Here is a 20,926-nt window from a genome sequence, read left to right as displayed (position 1 = left end):
GAGGCGCTCACAAATATTTGTTTTGCATTTGAATAAAGAGATGCAAGATCAGCCCAATAATTCAACAAACCATCCAGCCTTGACATCTCTTCTTGAGGAGTATAGGGATTTGTTTGAGGTGCCTACTTCATTGCCTCCCAAGAGAGCAGTAGATCACCCTATTGATTTGGAGCCCAACTCAAAGACGATTAATAAGCCACCTTACAGATTATCAAAGTGTGAATGAGAGGAAGTAGCCAAGCAAATCAAGGAACTTCTTGAGATGGGATTCATTGAACCAAGTTCTTTACCTTATGCATCTCCAGTGTTGTTAGTTAAAAAGAAAGATGGATCTTCCAGAATGTGCATTGACTATAGGGATCTTAATAAGATCACAGTGAAGAACATATATCCGATACCTAGGATTGATGATTTTCTTGATGAGCTCAAGGGGGCTCGATTCTTTATGAATATTGATTTGAGGTCAGGGTATTATCAGATTCGCATGCGAGAGGGTGATGAAGTCAAGACTGCTTTCAAGTCTGATTGAGGACTCTATCATTTCTTAGTGATGCCATTTGGGCTTAGAAATGCTCCAGCTACCTTCCAGAGCCTGATGAATAAGATTTTACAGCCTTTCCTCTTTCAGATTGTCTTGGTGTTCTTTGATGACATTCTGATCTACAGTAAGATTTTACAAGATCACTTGGCGCATATGAGAGGGTTTTTGATGTATTGAGACATCACAGTCTTTTTGCTAAGGAGAAGAAGTGTTCTTTCATGTAGACTGAAGTGGAATACTTGGACATATTGTCAGTGAAGAAGGAATATAGGTTGATCCCAAGAAGGTGCAATGTATAAAAGATTGGCCAACACCCACTACTACTACTTCTCTTAGAGGATTCCTTGATTTATCTTCATTCTATCGCCGATTCATCAAGCATTTTGTGGCTATTGCAGTTTCTTTGACTAATAGGTTGAAGAAGGAGGCTTTCTTTTGGGATGCTCTTGCAAATAGTAGCTTCAACCAGTTAAAGGGACTCCTTACCTCTACTCCTATCTTACTATGGCCGGATTTCTCCGAAGAATTTACCATACAGTGTGACACTAGTGGCCGTGGCATTGGGGCTATTTTGTTACAGGAGCATGGAGTGATTGCCTTTGAGAGCCGTAAGCTTACAAATAAAGAAATGGCCATGAATGTTAATGACCAGGAGATGTTGGCTATCTTACATGCAATTAAGAAGTGGCACCATTACTTGTATGGTAGCTGATTCAGAGTACACAGTGATCACAGGGTTCTTAAGTATTTCCTTACTTAGTCCAATCTTACTCCTAAGCAGCATCAGTGAGTAGCTACACTACAGAATTATGATTTTGGCATCAGTCATACAAGGGGCAAAAGACAATATAGTGGCTGATTCTCTTTCTCATATGTGGGCTTGCAAAGTTTCACCTATGACTGAATTGCATAATGATTGGATTGAAGAATTACAGGAGGCTTATCTTTTGGATGAAGAATTTAGCCATATTTTTCAGAAATTACAGCATCAGCTATGACTGAATTGCATAATGATTGGATTGAAGAATTAAGGAGGCTTATCTTTTGGATGAAGAATTCAGCCATATTTTTCAAAAATTACAGCAAGGTCTTATGGAAGAAAACTCACATTATCAGTTCAAAAATGGCCTTATTTGGTTGAAAGGAAAGATTGTTATTCCTTCTACCTCTCTTTTACACAAAAAATTATGGAGAAACTACATTATTCGCCTTTAGCTGGACATTTAAGAGTTTTCAAGACCTATGATAGGATTAGTAAAAGTTTCTATTGGAAAGGACTGTGGAAAGATGTCAAGGACTTTGTCATGAAGCGTATGCCTTGTCAGCAGAATAAGGATAGCACCCATAAGCCGTGAGGTTTGTTATAGCCATTACCTATTCCTATAAGTAAATGGACTCATATTACTATGGATTTCATTATTGGCTTTCCTACTACCAAGAAGGGGTGGGATAGTATATATGTGGTGGTAGATAGACTCACCAAGGCAGACCATTTTATTCCAACCAAGATTCAGTTTACTGCCTCTCAAGTGGCCAGTCATTTTATGGAGCAGATTTTTAGACCACATGGATTACCGCAGGTGATTGTTCATGATAGAGACTCAAATTTTATGAGTAACTTTTGGCAGGTGGTATTTACATCTATGGGCACTAAATTGGCTCCATCTATGGCCTATCATCCACAAATTGATGGACAGACAAAAAGAATCAATAAATGGTTGGAGACTTATCTTTGCCATTTTTGCTATGATGTCCAAACTTCATGGGATTCTTGGTTACACTTGGCTGAGTTTGCTTATAACAATTCTACCCACACTAGTACTGGAGTTTCACCCTTCGAGGCTCTGTATGGCTACAAGGTGCCCTTACCCACAGTCATCTTTAATGAAAGGATCAATCCTCATAGGAAGGAAGAGTTAGAAAGAATGCAAACCCTTCTTCAGCAATGCAAGATGAATCTTAGGAAAGCTTAAGACCAAATGAAGATGTATGCTGATGAGAAGAGGTGGCCTTTAGAGTTCCAAGAAGGAGAGTTGGTCTTATTGAAGGTGCCCAAGTCCAAGTACTCTACATTAAAAGATGGATCTAGTAATAAGCTTGCTTACAGGTTTTATAGCCCTTACTGGATCCTTAAGCGAATTGGAGACTTGCCATACAGATTAGAGCTTCCCTCTTCCACAAAGATTCACAATGTCTTCCATGTTAGTCAGCTCAAGCCTTTTTATGGTGATCCAGTGGATATAGTTGATGAGCTACCACCTGTTGATGAAGAAGGTCTTATTCAGTACATCCCAGAGGCTATTATAGGTCAGAGTGAGAAGAAGCTTCAATCTCATTCTATCGTGGAATATTTGATCAAATGGAGAGGTTTACCACCTGAGGAAGCTTCTTGGAGGCTTGATTCTATATTGGATGAGTTTCCTTTCTTAAGGGATACATTGGGGCTGAAGCCTATTGATTATGGAGCTAGTGATGATGTAGACAGGATTAAGACAGCACGCTATTTTTGAACAATTTTTATCGTGTCTAATTTTTAGAATTAAGCTATCTACATGGGCTTAAATTACTCTTCAAGAGCTCCGTTTTGATATATGGCATGCCTCATTTGGACATTCTACTAGAAGTTATGGCAAATTTGGTCCAACACGGTCTGTTTACATAGCAAGCTGTCTACTTCATTTTGAGATTATCTGTTGAAGATTTTATGGCTCCATATACTTTTGAAGTATTCCAGATCATGTATATAGCTAAGGCCTACTCTTGTTCTTCAATTTTAGTCCATGTGGTTGGTCATACTTCATTCATTTTTCCATTTGTAAAGTTGTAAAAGACAAACTAGTACTCTGTTCTATCCATCCTTTTCTAGTCTTTCAAGTTTGTTTTTAGGACAAAAACTTTTGGGAAGGGATGGATTGTAAGAAGCTAGGAATAAGGACTTAGTGTAAAATAATATTGATATTATACCATGTCACACTGACATTGGTATAAAAGGAGAGAACATGTAATTTTTCACATATTGTCGACACATTAATACAATTACTGTCCTTCTCTCCCATCTTGCTCACAGCTTCCATGGCTTCTTTCTCTTTCCTGTCTTTGTCTCTCCAAATCTAGTATTTCTCTCTCCTTGTCACTCTCTTTCTCTCTCTTCCTACAGTCTTTCTCTCTCTTATGTAGTCTTCTCTCTCCTCTTTCTCTCTCTCTAGTTCTCTCTCTCACACAAGGGCATAATGCAAATAGAAGGGAATAGGAAAAGAGGACCTTGGCAAGATGCCCAGTCGTGAAAAAAGGGGATGGGTGACCAAAGGGATTAGGGAATGTATAAAAGCCAAAAAGTGAATAGAGAAGCTCATTCTTGGTATGTGGCAAAAGTGGTTCTCTTCTTACTCTTATTCTCCTTCTTACTTGCTTCTGCTTGTGCTTGAGAGAGGGAGTGTGAGAGTGAGAGGGAGTGAGTATATGAGGGTGAGGGATCATGGTGGAGGAGTTCTTCATCTTCTCCTCTCTTCTTCTCTTCTCTTCTCTTCTCTTATCTCGCACGGCACGTGGCCATAGAGCATGGAGCTTGAGGGTGGAGGATTGAGTTTGCTTGAGCTTGCATCTCAAATCATGAAGCTACTGGTGTGCTTGAGAGAGAAGGCTTGAAGGCGCGTATGGCTATGTGAGAGGTAGCCATTAGCATTCGGCTTGAAACACTTGAGCAAGAAGCGGTCCATGGGTCTTGGTGGTCAAGCAAAAGCTTCAACATTTTGGTTCCGTTCCCATGACCAATGAGCCTTGAGGGCTTGTACACTCTGAATCAAGCATTGGAGGGTTTTTCCTAAAGTGGTGCTTGATATAGATAGGTAGAAGGAAAGGGTATTTGATCTTCATTGAAAGTAAGTTACTATAAGAGAATGGAAAAATAGCAACGGGGGTTTGCGATGTAAAATAGTGCCATAACTATTTGGTAGCAAATAGCATCGCTATTGTCAGTGTCGCTAGATGTCCGTCAAAGAAAAAAAAGGGTCGAAACCCAAGCGTGCCATTTGTTGCAAACATTTTCGAGAGAGCACGATAGAGATCATTGCCTTGAGAGGGAGAGGGAGAGGAAGAGGGAAAGAGAGAGAGCGAGAGCTTCTCACCACTGCCACCATTGTCGCTACTACCATCGTCATATGTACAAAGAAGAGGGAGAAGTGTGCAAAGGAGAAAGAAGGGATGTCGTGAAGAGGAGATGAAGAATCCATCCTTGGGCCTTTGTGGTAGGTACATTGCCTCTTCTTGTTTTGTTATTATGTTTTATTCTTTTATTCTTTTTCTTTTTAATGAGATACATTAAAAGAGAGAGAGAAAGAGAGGAAAGGAGAGAGGGAGAAGAAGGAAGGAAGAGGAAAAGAGAATGAGAGAGAGAAAAGGAGAGAGGGAGAAGAAGGAAGGAAGAGGAAAAGAGAATGAGAGAGAGAAAAGGAGGAAACGTAACAAAGAAAGAGAGGAAGAGAGAGAGAAAGGGGGAAGGGTAACAAAGAGAGAGGAAGAGAGAAATGAGACATAAAGGGAGGGAGAGAGAAGAATGAGTAAGAGAAACAACGGGAGGGGGGAGAGAAACAAAGAAAGAGGCAACAAAGAAAGAGAGAGAGAGAGCAAGAAAGAGAGGGGGGAGAGAAAAAGAAACGGAGAGTGAAGAAAGAGGTGGATAAAAGGGTGAGGTAAAGAGAGTGAAAAAATAGAGAGAGCTAGAAAGAGAGGGGGAGAAAAAGAGACGGAAAGAGGGAGAAAAAGAGAGATAGAAATAATAACAAATAGAGAGTGAGAGAGAAGGAGAGAGAAAAATGTAAACAATTAGAGAATTAAAGAGAACAGAATCATAAAAAAATAAAGGGAGAGGGGGAAGAGAGACACAAAGAGGGTGTGACAAAACATGGATCTAGAGCATAGCACTGACTATGGAGGATGGAAGTCGATAACAAGACTCATAGTGACATAGACAAGAAGACAAACTATTGCTCAAGTGAATTAAGTTCCAAGATGTAAGCTTGGACTCATAAACACAATCTTGAGCTAACCATGACAGAGACACAGAATGAAATACAAAGTACAAAATAACATTGCATTGGAAAGTGAACCAAGTATATGTCTTCATAGCTTTTCAGCTTCTGCACTCTCCTCACTGTGCATATGGGATTCAGGACATCTCTTCCTGGAGCATACAACATTTGTTATTTCTCATACATCATTTGTTATTTCTCAACAAAGGGGTGGGGAGAGAGAGTCTTTCAATGTCATTTTTTAATGAGTTTTTTATTTTTTATTTTTTATTTTTTATTTTTTATTTTGATTGTAACGAGATATGTCGAGTGCAAGTGGAGAGGAAAAGAGAGAAAGACATAGAGAGAAGAAGGAAGGAAAAGGAAAAGAGAGAAGAAGTAAGAGTGGGGAGGGAAGATGGGGGAGAGAAAGAAACTTTGAGAGAGAGGGGGGAGAGAGAAACAAAGAAGGATGAAGGGAGGCAAATAAAAAAAGAGAAAGAGAGAGAGAAAGGGGTGGAAAGAGAAACAAAGAAGAATGAAGGGAGGTAAATAAAAAAAAGGAAAGAGAGAGAGAGAGAAAGAGGGGCGAGGAGAGAAATAAAGAGGGGGTAGATAAAGACAAAGAGACACGGAGAGAAAAGGAATGGACAAAGAGAGATGGAGAGAGGAAAATAAATAAAGGGAAAGGGAGAGAAAGAGGAGTAGAGATTAAAATGAAGGAAGATCATCAATGAGGGGAACAAAAAACTATTGTTTGCCATAACATAGACCAAATGGAGAACGATGATGGTCGTGAGTCTACACACATGCTTTGGGAAATCAGGGTGTACAAAAAATTCAGGTTGTTCCATATATACCTCCTCAATCAAATCTCCATTCAGACATTCATTCATGATGTCCATCTACCAAAGCTTCCATCCCTTAGACACTGCATTCTTATGGTTGCCATCTTTGCAACTGAGCTAAAAGTCTCCTCATAATCTATACCATACTGCTACGCATAACACTTAGCAACTAGCTAGGTTTTATATCTTTCCAATGATCCAACCGCCTTGCATTTTACTTTGTAAACCCATTTATAGCCCATGTCAAGTGGAACATACATGTTCTAGGTCTATATACTTAAACTTTGGCAACCCAAGTACAATTTTCTTTTGCTCCATATTTTGAAGCCTTTGAATATTTACATGACCAATGTGTTTGTGCTAGATTTCCACATCTCTAACTACTCCATTATCATGGGCAAACATGGCTACCTTTAACTCAGGGATAGATGCATCCAAAGTTAACATCTTGCCATCTCTTTTGTCTTTACTGATCAATTTACAGCCATTTCCATACTGCTCAATAAAATAGCCATCTCCGTTGAATCTAACTTATAGATTTTGATCTACCATTTGTCCAATAGACAATAGATTCTTAGTGATAATAGATGGCATATGTAACGTATCATATAAACTCTTCTTTCTGCCATCATGCATGACTAATGGTACCACACCTATATGCAAAATATCATACTATGTGTCATCACCATTCCATACATAGCCATGAGAGCCTGCTATCATCTCATCAAACCACTCACCATGTAGAGTTATATGATTGGATGCACGTTATAGAGTTATATGATTGGATGCACCTCTACATACCACTTATCATCAACCATGCCTTTCTTAGACATATCCCTCGAAACATGCATCATAGCAAAAAACCTATCTCTCAGATCATCATGAGTGTTACTAGAATATGCAGAGTTGCCATGTTGTCTACCTCTTACTTTCATGTCAACTTGCTTTTTATGAAAATCCTTTCCTATGTCTCCATAGCTCCCATAGTAATGTCAATCTTTATCCATGTTTGACTAATCATGTGACTGCCAAGAACCACCTTTGGCTCTACGTGATCTCCCTCTACCTCTAAAGGCTCTAGATCTTCTCTAGCCTTGTGCATTTGAACTTTGATATGAATTTTATTACTGATGTCCATAAGTATTCTAAGTGTTACCACAACCTCAAAAATCTCCATGAGCTCTGCTACCTCTAGCTCGCTGATTAAAGTAAAAGACATTATCTCTACTTTGAGAGGTACTTGAACATGTATTCAAGCTAAGCTTGACTTTCTCATAGCAGCAATGCAAGTAATTCATCTTGACAAGGGGGTCTACTCTCATAGAAATCGATGTGTCAAAGGCTTTATACTCCTTGCCCAAGCCATTCAAGCAATCATGTCATCCTATGAAACTTTATAACCAATAGTAGCAACCTGATTTGCAATTATTATGCATCATTGCATACCCATCTTCTCGATGCATAAGTAAATTCACTGCCATACATCTCTTTCGACTACATGCACTTCAAGTGTCATACATGGGTGCCATCATCATTGTGGGGGTATCCAAGAGGATTATTGCATCAGGGAGAGTGGAGCTCATGGGAAGCACCTGCACCTCCATACAAGTATCGAGCTCTGGATCACCACGAGGTATGCAAAGTTCCCCCGGGCCGGGTTGTGCATCCCTTCATGGTCTTAAGTGGCAAGGGAGGGTCACCTCTCTTTTGTCTTACCACCTCACCTAGTATCAGCCTTTTTTCTGAGCCGGCCGCAGTATACATGGCAGACATTTTTATTAAGAAATCAGCATGAGATGCACTGGAAAGGAGACATCGGTCCTTTTCATGAGATGCAAGGTCGGGGTAGGGGTTACCTTGGCAGTCCAGTCACTCACTAGCTGCTACTTACCCAATTCACAATGGCTATCATTCATTTTGGGGCTTATCCAAAGTCACAAGACAAAATGGGGGTTAATGTAAGCTAATACAATGAATTTCAGGAAGAGATATGATGCCATGGGGGGTTCACTCATAATAAAGAAGACATGTCACCTGCGTGCAAGGACTTCTAAAAACCCCCCTATTTATGAAGCTTGTAAGACTAATATATCCCCCTATTTAAGCTTATAAGATATATACATGTATGAATTTTTATGCATCCCCTTTCTTAAATGTAAGCCTTCATAGAACATATACTAACTTTCTTTTTAAAAGTTGGAATTATCCTAAGAATTAAAAGTATCAAATGGTCATATCACAAAGTCTAAAGTGAGGCATTCTCTTTTTGCAAGTCTAAAGTGCTCACCCTCAAGCTGGTAGATGAAGGAAAAGAACTTGGAGCTACGAAGGACGATGATCCAAAGTTGCGGCGAGAGAAGAAACAACAATTGATGCTTATTCACAGTTTGCTAATGTTTTTTTTTTGTTAGAAACCTTAGGTTCAATAACCCTACTATGTGAGGGTTTAGGGTTTTAACCTTACTTGTCAAGGTCTCTTGTATGCCATGGAGAAACCAATCTATGGAGAGAGGTGATCGAATGCATCCACCCCCCTTCTTTTTTCCCTCTATCCCCTTCTTAAATTCAAGATAGGAAATTAAGAGGGGTCTACCTCTAATGCATATGCTTAAGTGTCCCCTTCCAAAAATCCCCCTACACTCATGTGATACCGTACAACATCTATAGTGAACCCCCCGGTTACGATGTATGCACACAAAGAGGTTTGATCTACTAAACTTATGCAATCTTGAATCTCTCCAACAAGAGATTAAGCTTAGAAAGTGGGGAAATTGAGAAACTAAGATCAGATTGACATACCTCTTTAATGCTTGGGGAGTTCGTTGAAGCATAGCTCATCATGATGCCGGTTTGCTCTTGTGCTTGTCCCCAAGCTTGAGCTTCAAAGAGGGAAAGCTTCAAGTGAAGCTTTCATGGCTGCCCACAAAACTCCCATGTAAGATGAGCTCCATATCTTCAATCCGAGTAAGAGAAGTAATTCACAGGCTAAAGGGCTTGTGGGGGTTGAGCTCTCAAGATCAGAGATGGCTTCAGTTGAAGAATCCATGGCTGCCCAAACAGTCCCAAACAATCCAATTGTTGTCCACCTTGAAGGTTGATGCTCGGGGCCAAGGTTGTCAAGAAGGAGGAGATAAGAGTGCTGATCAAGTTTCTAGAGAGGGAAACAGGGGGGAAAGGCTCGAGCAGAGGGGGAGTAGGCAAAGCAAGGAACAACAGTGCAAAATGTGCCACAAATTGCGGGCTATTCCCTGGGCTCTCTCTTGACCTATAACCCTTCTTAAGGGTATGGCCCTTGGTCAAGGGCAAGTGGGGAAGACATCTAAGGCTTTAGCAGGGCACTTCTATGGCTACTCTGGAGAAAATGAAGGATTCTTCTCTGCTGTGTGGCTATGCCAGTTTGCCTGGGAGGAGAGAGAAAGGGGCTAAAGCAAAAAGTAGCTAAGTTTTTGTCCTTCTCTAACCCCTAAGACTCCAAACTTGACCTGGAACCCTTAAAATTTGCATGAAAAGAAGTGACGACATGCTATTTGAATAGTTTTACCTCTAGATATGTCCTAGTCTCTAGCCATAGCTCTTGCTTGCTCCAAAAAGCTGAAGTTAATTGCAACCCTTCTTATTTTACCTCTACCTATAAGTTGAGTAACTAGGGTTTTGGGGATTTGAAAAGGAAGAAAGGGGAAAGAAGAAAAGGACCAAAGCCTAAAGCTTTGATACCACTTGTAATAAATACTCCTAGTCGCCGCTTGTTACAATGTAGTCTTCTCATAAAGTGAGCATTAAAATCTTGAGGTGAATCTTTTTTTTTTCATTAAAGAATCTTCTTTCTAGTAGCTTGTTAAGTCCAACCATAATTGGTTTGAATTAGTCTCACTCTTACTTGGATATTATATCTAAGTATGGCTCGCTAAAAATAATCATGGCCATATTTTTTCTCATTTACATTGTCATGACAAAAAATGGGCCTGACACTAGCTTTATTATAACCAAGGCTCATAAACACACTAAACACTCCACACATGGCCTTGTGGCCAGGAGTATCTCCATGATAACAAATAGTTTATATGAGTAATGCATTTGTAGATATAAATTTCAAAATTGTACTTCAATGGTTTTCCCATCCGACTCCAAGCACATGGAGCTTCCCATACATAAGTGACTACTTTAACTCAATTTGCACACACGGAAGGCACCCTCTTGACAAATGTTGTGGCCCCTACTTCTCTCCTTTACCCCAAGGATTGGCCCTAGGATGTGCCATCTTAACATATAAAGAATAACAAAACATAGTCCTCTTTTTGTATAATTCTGCTCCAAGAGATTTATTATTTTCTCACACAACCTTTCCCAAAGACAGCCGCTCTAAACTACAGCAAAGGAACCTCTTTTGCTCAATGTAGATCAATAGTTTGGTTAAAAAATCCCATGCATCCAAGAGTTTTTTCATTGATACCATGCTTCGTGCATGTGCAGTATGTTCTGCCATACCATGCTCAAACACTTTTAACTAACAATTAGCCATGTGTTGTGCAAAGACATCCTTTTCATGCTTTTTCCTAATGTAGTGGGGCATTGAGGAGATGAAACTATGCCAACCAATGCTTCTACTCCTTTAGATATCCAATGGAACCTAAATGCTACATTTCAATACATAATCATTTATTTTTTCAAGAAAGAAAACTTGAAATTTCAACCTCATTGCACATTGATTCATTGTGTAGCGTTATTTATATTACATAACGTTTCTCCATTGAATCACCACCTAAATAGGTTCTTTAATATGCAAATGGACATAGTTGAGGCTAAACGTCATGCCCTACATCCCACCATACATATGGACATGTTTTACTATTTTTAATTTTTTAAATTAATTTTTTTAAAATTTTTAATTTGTAAATTATTCTTTCTCGAATATTTATACCATAAATAATCATTTTTTTACAATTCTAATTGCAGAGCAGCAAAGACTAGCAATGGCAATCATCATATACTATTTCATCCACATACACCATTTCTTTCAATCATCTTTATAAATTATTATCAAAACTACTTCATTTTGTGTGTATTTTCATGTTTTGGATAATTAATTTATTATTAATGTGATGTTGGATTCTGTGCTTTCTTTATGACGTGCCTCTCCTAATGAAGTAGAACCACTCAAATACATCACATACTATGCTGATATAAAATTTTATGCCATATGTACATCATTTCCATGATCAACATAAAAAAGAAACAAATTTCATAAAAAACAAGATGTACTTGCATTTTTTATCTTTTATATTTTCTTAGTTGCATATACAACCAACAAATTGGTCCAAAATTGGGCTCTATTCAGTGTTGGTCATCTTATCTAAGCATGAGCATCATCTCATCTTCATCCACGGACAACCATCTATCATCCCTATCTTCTCTTGATTATTCCCACAAGAATAGGCCACAAGAGGAGAGAGAGAGAAAAGGGAAAAACTTCGATTGGGCAATTTGACTAGGCCACCATTTGTCGTTGGAGGCAGTGATGGAGAGCAAAAAAATGTGGAAGAATCATGTTGCCATCGATTAGTATGGGTATGTTGATACTCTCATAGCCTCTCTTACCCCCCTTTTTCCCCTTCATATCGATCTGTGCTCCCCTTCTTCTTCTTTTTGTTTTGAAAAAAGAATGCCTTACCCTCCCTTCCCCTTGGTCATGTGACAATTTTGGGGGGAGGGAGGGCCCAAAGGTCAACCCCCCACTCCAAATCCCTTTCTCATTTGACAATTTTTTAGCCTCCCGCTCTAGCATCTCTTGCGTCAACATCCAAATTGCGATCTAAAAAATTATTTTGTCTAAGACTCCCACACTTCTTGACATGATGTTGTCAATTCCACCACTTGAAAAAATGTATAAAAATCTAGAACCATTGCGGGGTTTGTCTTTAGATATAACTTTATAACCCGTCTTTCACTAACACTTAAATTTACCAAATTTACTTTTGTTGCTTCTAATGGACCCACATTTCCACTTTAAAATGCAAAATTTTGGCATACTTTCGATCTTTTATCTAGGTTAAAATACTAACCTCATTGGTGACCATGGAATAAGGTGACTCAGCTTGTCAAACCCACAAGATGATTTGCACACCAAGGAAACATAAAGAGCATAAAGCTGCTTCAAATAAACTACCCAACATAACACAAAACATAGCTTTCACCCTATCCCTTGACAAAGATTAAGGCATGAATTTCACAAGAGATAAACTAAGCTCAATCTCACAAAGAGATCAAGAGCTAGTTGCTAGCCAACTCGTCTAATACAGACTAACAAAAAGAGCTATCAAAGAAGTCATCCTTATTGATGGTTTGACTCACAAACCTAACCTAGGACAACTGAACCAAGAACTCCTACTAGGCGAGGACTCCTATAGCCTAGTGCACTTAAATTTATATATGTTCCATTTTGCCACATTATTTATTTTTCAATTTTGATACTTGGATGTGCAAAGAGGAGGTTGTTGAGTGTATTGCGACCCAAGGAGAACATGGCATCGATAGCCTCAAGTCTAGTCTCGGTATCCAAGAATCTACCAAGCTCTCATGAGGTGACACTAACTCCTTTTTTTCCATTCACTTTGATTTTTTCTCCAATCATCCTCTTTTGTTTTGACTAGATTCTATCCCTAGGAAGGGGAAAGCATTGACCCTGGGTTAACCTACTAGGCATATGCAATAAACATGTGCTATTTTTATTTGTTTTTTCTCTTTATTTTCTTATTTTAGGGGTTGGAATCCCTTTTTACACATCTCGGTATTGTATGGATTTCAAACATATCTATCATTTTCTTCTTTATTTAGTAGTCTTTCCTAGTTGCCACATAACTAATAAGAAGTCTTAGAAATAGCTACCTAGTAGGCTAGCAGGACATGGTCACTAGGACTATCTCTAAGACATAGCTTTGTATACTTAAAAATGTCTTCATAGGAGGCGGGACAACTACTCAAGCCTCCCCAAACATACTCAACTTGATCCTAGGACTTCAAGCCTTGATTGTTAGTCCCCAATAAAGAAAGAAACATCCCCAAGTACACATACACATTTTGCTTAAGGAGAAGGAGCTTGGAAAGGAATGGCATCACCTAGACTAGCCACAACAAGTGTCAATGTAGCAATTGGCTCCCTCTACGTAATACTTCAAACGTGTCTAATGGATCACTAAAATAAAAAACCATAAACCAGACCTGTACTAAATAGATACGTGGTCCTCTTGGCCTAATGAAATAAATCATTTCATTGCAAAAGAAGTGGCTCTCTTGGCCTAGCAAAACAAATCAATATAAGTTAACCACATCTCCCTTGGAGTGGGACTGGACATACAATAATATGTGCCTTTCCAAGTAGAAAATATGGTTATCATCCCTAAACTAAGTGCATCAGATTATGACCTAGACCTCCTACATATATAGTAAGTGACCTATGCATAACATGTCATGTTATCTAACTAGTCTATGGGTCCAGGATAATAATAGTAGATGGGTCTTAGCTACGTGCCGCATCACCCAAACTAGTCAATGTGTACCATATATAAATCATATTCCATTAAAAGGCTCCATAATTGATGAGATTCAATCCTATCATCAAGAGATATATTCAAGCCAAGACCATAATTGAAAAGAGGTCCTCTTCATGAGAATAATTCACTAATGAGTTGGCAAATTGGTTCCAATGTCGTGAAACTAGCTGAAGAGACACCCTTTCAAACTCGTTGATTAGGTCTATAACAACACAATAATACATACGAAGGATGCGATTGTGTACTCTGTACATCCCATTTAGTTGATTCAATATCAATTGGGAATCCCCCTTCACTAATAAATGGTAAATACAATCTCTCTTAGCAATGTTCAGTCCCATTAGGAAGGCTCTATATTCTACCATATTGTTAGTAAACCCTATCCTAAGGTAGGCAACAAATTTCATTGTGACCCTACATCGGGAATCTTTGATGACTACCCTGATACTCCCTTTCTTATTGGGAGCCCTAGATGCTCCATCAAAAATATAGCGCATAGGTCTATAAACGGTTAACATAGTGACCATTGTCAATTCCTCTATTCATAAGTATGATAATCAAAGTTCAACATGTTGAGAGAATGAACCAATGGCTCCATTCCACCTTCTTCATTGAAACCTACATAGATACCATCAGGATACTCAAGTAGTGATGGTGGTGGAATACCTTAATTTTCTAAATGAATGTACCATTTTCTTGCTCAATCACCTTATAGCCTTTACTCCCAAACAAGGCTTTCCTAATAGTATCATTGTTTCAGGTATAGGTGCTCCAAATAGGGAATTAGCCGCCCCATTAAAACCTATTGTAACCTCTCTTATAGGTTTCAAATCAACATGGCATAGACCTGCAAAGCATTTTTCTCATTAGTATAGATAATAAGGTCTTATTAAGATTAAGCTTATTCTTAAATTCCACCCGTATAAATCTATTGATCATGTGGTGGACTTATTTTTACCTATTCTAACTATTTTTAGGGATCATCCCACTTAGGCTCTAATTTTCCAAGAAAAATCTCCCTATGCACATAATAGTAAAGGATGAGTTCCTCATTTTTAAAGTTGTACTTCTTCACTTTTATGTCATGAAGTTGTTTATGTGGCGCATAGCCACCTCTATGAAGTTTAAGCTCATCGAGATGTGCTAAGGTCGTAAAACATTCCAAAAGTGCATCTTTATCCCCCAAAGAATGGTTAATTGCAAATCTTATTGTAGGTAACTCAATCTCAAGGGGTAATACAAATTCCTCTCCATAAACTAATTTAAATAGTGTGTGGCCAGTAGCTCATTTAAAGGTCGAATTGTACAACCATATAGCCAATATAATTTCTTGTCCCAACCTTATTTCTTTTCTGAAACAATCTTTGATAGGATTTCCACAGGCTACTTATTATAGTGCTCTCAAATTTTCCATTCGTCTATGGGTTGTCAGGTGTTGTTTTATTATGCTTAATTTACCAAGCTTTTAATCACCTTACTTAGGAAATGAGTGCCACGGTCCAAGGCCAACTCTTTTGGTGGGAAAAATTGAAACATTATTTGTTCAAGAAGGAAGCTAAGAGTTTCCATTACATCATCCTTCCTCATCGGGTGTACTTCTGGTCGTACTTCTAACCATTTCATGAAATAGCCAATCGCTACTGTGATATATCTCTTTTATGTAAAGAATGATGGGGCAATGGGACCAAAAAAGTAGATGTCCCACTTATTGAATGATAATAAAGCCATAATAGGAGTCAATGGGTTCTTTTAATTCTCTTTACTATCATGTCTCTGACATATATCACATCTCTTTACATATAAAAATGCAACTTGGAAGATGGACGACCACCAATACTTGGCTCTTAAAGGTTTTTGTGAATCAACCATCCAAAAAAGTGCCTTCCATAAGCAAAGTCATGACATCCTTCCAAGATAAATGAAACCTCATCAAGCATAATACATCAGTGCGATAAACATCATCTACCCCTTCTTGATTGATGCCAGGAGGCATATTCCACACGGTGGATTCCGTGAGGTTTTACGGTGGATTCCATAAGATTTTATTACCGGGGCTTATACACAAAGTGGATTCTTTGTGTGAGAAGTCAATGGGGATGCGTATCCTTTTCGGGCATTTTTTTAATTTTATGTGTACATGGGAGATTCCATAGCGGGTGATTCCACAAAATACATATTTAAGTTAATAAACATTTATGAGTTTAGAGTGCGCACTCGTGATAAATTAAGGTTAGGATTGATTTCTAACCAATTTATTTATGTAGCTGAAGACTGCTAGTATTCACTTTTGTTGATTTAATTGTATTATTTTACTAACGATTGTGAATGCTTCAGTTGATGTGTAGAGTGAGCAGCGGTGGTGGGAGTGGAAAGCATTGGAGGATAGCATGTATTCAAATTTATCGTCAATATTTTGATGGGCATGTATCTTAGGCATGGCGCCTATATTTTGTCGCGCTTATTTATCAAAGCACTTGATATTTATTTATTACTTTTGTATGCGCATGGGCGCATGATTTAGATATTTGTATTGGACATTGTATTTGGGTACACCTGGCTTCTTGGGCACCCATTAGCTTTAATTCTATTTGGCACAAAAGCAAACTCAAAAGCTAAAGCGTGCTATTTTGTAATTTGGGCTATTATTTGAGCTTGAAGATGATTAATATATGAAATACATGCTTTGTGGAGCGCTCACACAAGGCATGGGGGGAGATTGCACCCAATTGGTCTCTTGTTCATGTCATGCAAGCTTTCTACATTGATTTGTGTGCAAAAAGTAGAGTTCTTTTGTTCTTGGGCACCTTCTGACGCTCATTATGCGCGTATACGACGATCGATCTACGCACCATTGATATAGAGTTCCAACATTAAAATAAACTTTAAAGCTTGCTATTTAATCTTCATTATTCTTTTTTTTCTTGATAACTATGGTGAAGACCACTCCGTGTGTTGCACACAAAATAATAGGCTAGTCTTACGTAATGTCTGTAACTCCTAGAATGCACATCCCTCAACTCAAAAGGCACGCACCTCACTTTCTATTGAATAGGTTAAATTCTCTCTTTCAGGGGAATAGTATGCATGGGTAGACTAGAGGGAATACCTCTTAATTCATCATAAATTTAAGAAAATATATTATAGAATTCTTGGATTAAGAATACATAGGCCTTCCTTTCTTCCATGGTGAGGATAGATCCTAATTTGATTGATCAAAAATCATTCAACGTACAAAGTTCTATCTTTATCACATCTATATCTTTGATTCTATCCTAACCTTCTATAGGCTCATTGAGAGTTACTTGATAAGCATCTTCCATAGTAGAGTCCTCTCTTGATTCATCACTCCATAAATTCTCACTACTAGAAGGCCCCTTTAGAGCATTCAATTCTATCGAGGATATGGATGCTCTCTCACTTTGAGGTGATTCTAGGTAAGTATCAATTATAACTCGTCTAGCACCTCTACTAAAGGTCAAATGATGAAGCAGCATGTCGACTTGGCTGTTAGATTGCAAGATTCATGGCCTACCTAATAGCACTTGGTAGCTTGGCTAGCTTGCAAACCTAATGACGCTAAAGTCTAGGATACATTCAATGTTAGCAACGATTACATGGACTTTGATAATACTTCCAATTGTCTCCAACTATCATCAACCATCCTTAGAATAGTGAAGGAATATTTTTGTATCTCTAATCCTAGCCTCTCCATCAATTTTGAGCTCATAATATTGATGGAGGGTCATGTATCCACAATGGCGAGGTTCAACAACATACCGTCATCAATATAAGCTAGCACCCTTAGGCAATATTTTTTGAGATGATCAAACCAATCATCACCAACACGGGCTATTCCCAAGGGTTCGACAATTTATCCAATGCAAAGGATCTTCTTATACTTCTTATGCACTCTCGAGGATGGTTTAATTAGCTGTAGGAGGTTAACATCAAGCTTGACCTCACAAGAGAACTTGCTAGATTAAATTCTTAAAAAGTAGCAATAGTCCTCTTCTCTTGCCAAACCATCCACTCTCTTCGTTACTTTAGAGGCTTAGGCATATCTTTCTTAGCCTCCATTTTCTTCTTATGCTCCTTATTCAGGTCTGCTTTACCATTAACATCCTTCAAATGACCACCTTATATACCAAGGCTAAGGATTTTCTTGCCCTTATCATCCTATTTAGGGATTTCCTCAATAGGTTTTACATTATCTTTATCACCCTTTTTGGCCTTCAGACCTCTCATAATTACTCATAAATTAGAAGCATCAATGCCATTAACACACACTGCTTCTTCTATCTAACTTACGCCATTGCCACTAGGCAGTTCTTCCACAACATTCTTTCCTCTATGCAAAATCCACTTCAATCCCTCATTTTACTGAAGATTGTTTTCTTATCCTCAATGATTAATAGGACTTGGCTATCTACTTCCTTTTTGCAAGGAACTAATATTGCTCTAGCAAGTGCTAGCTAAGTGGCCGAACTTCTCACATATGTCACATTATACATTGGGGAAGTTACGAGGGAAGTGTTGACCACCACACCATTTATAGCTAAACATCGACAGACCACCCTCTTTAGGGCATCTAATTCCTATTAAGTTTTGTTGCTTCTTTAGGAATTTTACATATATGGCTATTTGTCTATAATATTTAGTTATCATGTCAGTGAAATGCTTTATCATGTCCTTGACTTTGCCAAGAATATTTGACACACTAGACTCATAACCATAATCATCCTCTTGGTGTTTCAATGGCCTAACCACCTGGTTAAGTATTGGTAGCACATTAGTTGGCATTACATTGGGATTTTTCATTTAGCTTCCGCTATTTAGCAAAGCCATTTGGCTAGCCATTGGCATAGCAACATTAGGAGGAGCCGACAACATAGGTACATTTTGCATCACACTTCCTCTTACATTAGGGTTGATCATGGGTGTACTTTTCACATCGTGATATCCACTAGTTGTAGTTAATACCAAATTATTGTTAGAACCTTAGCTTGAATAGAGATTTTCCCTAGATGCATTGGCTGCTTGTAATCGTGACTCTATCTTCTCCGCTCGTGCACACTTGGATGTTAGAATCTAATCCATGTAGAAAGTATTGTAGTTGGACAGTAGGTGGAAGGGGAATAACAGCTTGCAATTTATAGAACACCTCCTTCAATTTCTTGGCATAAGCCTGAGCATTCTCATGAGGCTCTTGTCATGTTACATTCAAAATATGCAGCCAATATTGACCATCTCTTTCAGGTATAAACTGTCTTTAGAAGATCACATAAAATAGATTAACCGTAGATATGGTTCCGGCTTTCAAGCCATGATACCACACTATAACTCTTCCTTTCAAATTCATATTAAATAATATCATAACATGCTATTCATCTTAAATTTGACAATTAAACATTAGCTTTTGGAACTCACTAATATGGAGCTCAGTATCCTCTTTTGCTAAGCCATAAAAAATGGGCAGAGGAAAACCAAGGGCTAGCAAATTTAGAATTCCTATAGGTATCACAATTGGTTGTGCCATAATAATGACCAAAGTTTTTCTAGGGGTTTGTATCAAGGGGTTACACTCCCACTCAAAATAGGTTGAGTTTTCAGGGAAAGAGGGATACTAGAGTTTCCTCCTCCCCCTTACAGACTAATTCAGGTAGTAGGGTCAACAAGACCCCTCCCTCTTAGGGATATTGGACTGCTATGCTTAGGAGAATACCTCCTAAGGATCTCCACTCTTTGTCTTGCCCTTTTGGCTCTTTCTTGACATTGAATCTTGACTTGATGATTTCTATTAGGATATATTAGATCTATCTCGGAACTCTTTGGCATACACTAACCGAGTAGATTCCTATTAGCCAAGGTTTGAAAACTACCACTTATTGGGAGATTTCGACAACTACACCACGCCAGTTGGGACTAAAAGTGGACCCGACTTGGCTCTATCGAATCTATCCAAGTACCTAGACACACCAAACACCCCACACTGCCTCATGACTCTAGGAGTATTAGAATGATATGAAATGGTTTATCTGACTAATGTTTTGTAGACACAAGTTTCAAACTATAGTCCAACTATTTGTCCATCTTGACTCCAAGCATAGGGAACTTTCCATACATAGGTGACTACTTCACCTCGATTCATACGTATAGAGGGTACCCCCTAACTGAATGTTATGTTTTCTTTACGAGAGCACTCAAACATATCACATACTACACTCATACCAAAATTTATGCCATATGCACATCATTTCCATGATCAAACATTTAAAAAAAACAAAGACTTACTGGGATTTTCTGTCTTTTATATTTTCTTAGTTGCATACACAACCAACAACTTGGTTCGAATTTGGGCTCTACTCAATGCTGGTCATTGCATCTTAGCATCAATATCATCTCATCTTCACTCAGTTCAAGTCAAGGACATCCATATCTCATCCCAATCTTCTCTTGATTATTCCCACAAGAATAGCCCATAAGAGGAGAGAGAGGAAGGAGAGAGAAATACTAGAAATTGGCAATTTAACCAAGCCACCATTTGCAAAGCCAAAGGCTTTTATGGAGAGTGAAGAAATATGGAAGAATCATACTACCATTGGTTGGTATGGGTATGTTGATGCTCTCATAGCCTCTCTTACCCCCCTTCTTCCCCTTCACATCGATCTGTGCTGGCGCCCCCGCCCCCCCCCCCCCCCCCCCTTTTCACATTTGGCAATTTCTTGGCCTCCCACTCTCGGGCATCCAACATCTCCCACATCAAGTATCCAAATTGCGATCGAAAAAATTTTGCTTGTTCATCTGAGACTCCCACACTACCCAGCTTTTGACATTCTTGATCCAACCACATGACAAGATTTTAACAAATCTAGAACTATTGCAAGCTTTGTCTACAAATGCGACTTTAAAACATGTCTCTCATCACTAATGCTTAGAATGACTAGATCTGCCTTTGCCATTTCTAGTGTGCCCACATTTTTGCTT

This window comes from Lygodium microphyllum, chromosome 17 (assembly GCF_053477565.2).
Source record: "Lygodium microphyllum isolate KBCC chromosome 17, Lygodium_microphyllum_v1.1.10, whole genome shotgun sequence".
In the NCBI taxonomy this organism is placed as follows: Eukaryota; Viridiplantae; Streptophyta; class Polypodiopsida; order Schizaeales; family Lygodiaceae; genus Lygodium; species Lygodium microphyllum.
This window is presented reverse-complemented; position numbering follows the sequence as displayed.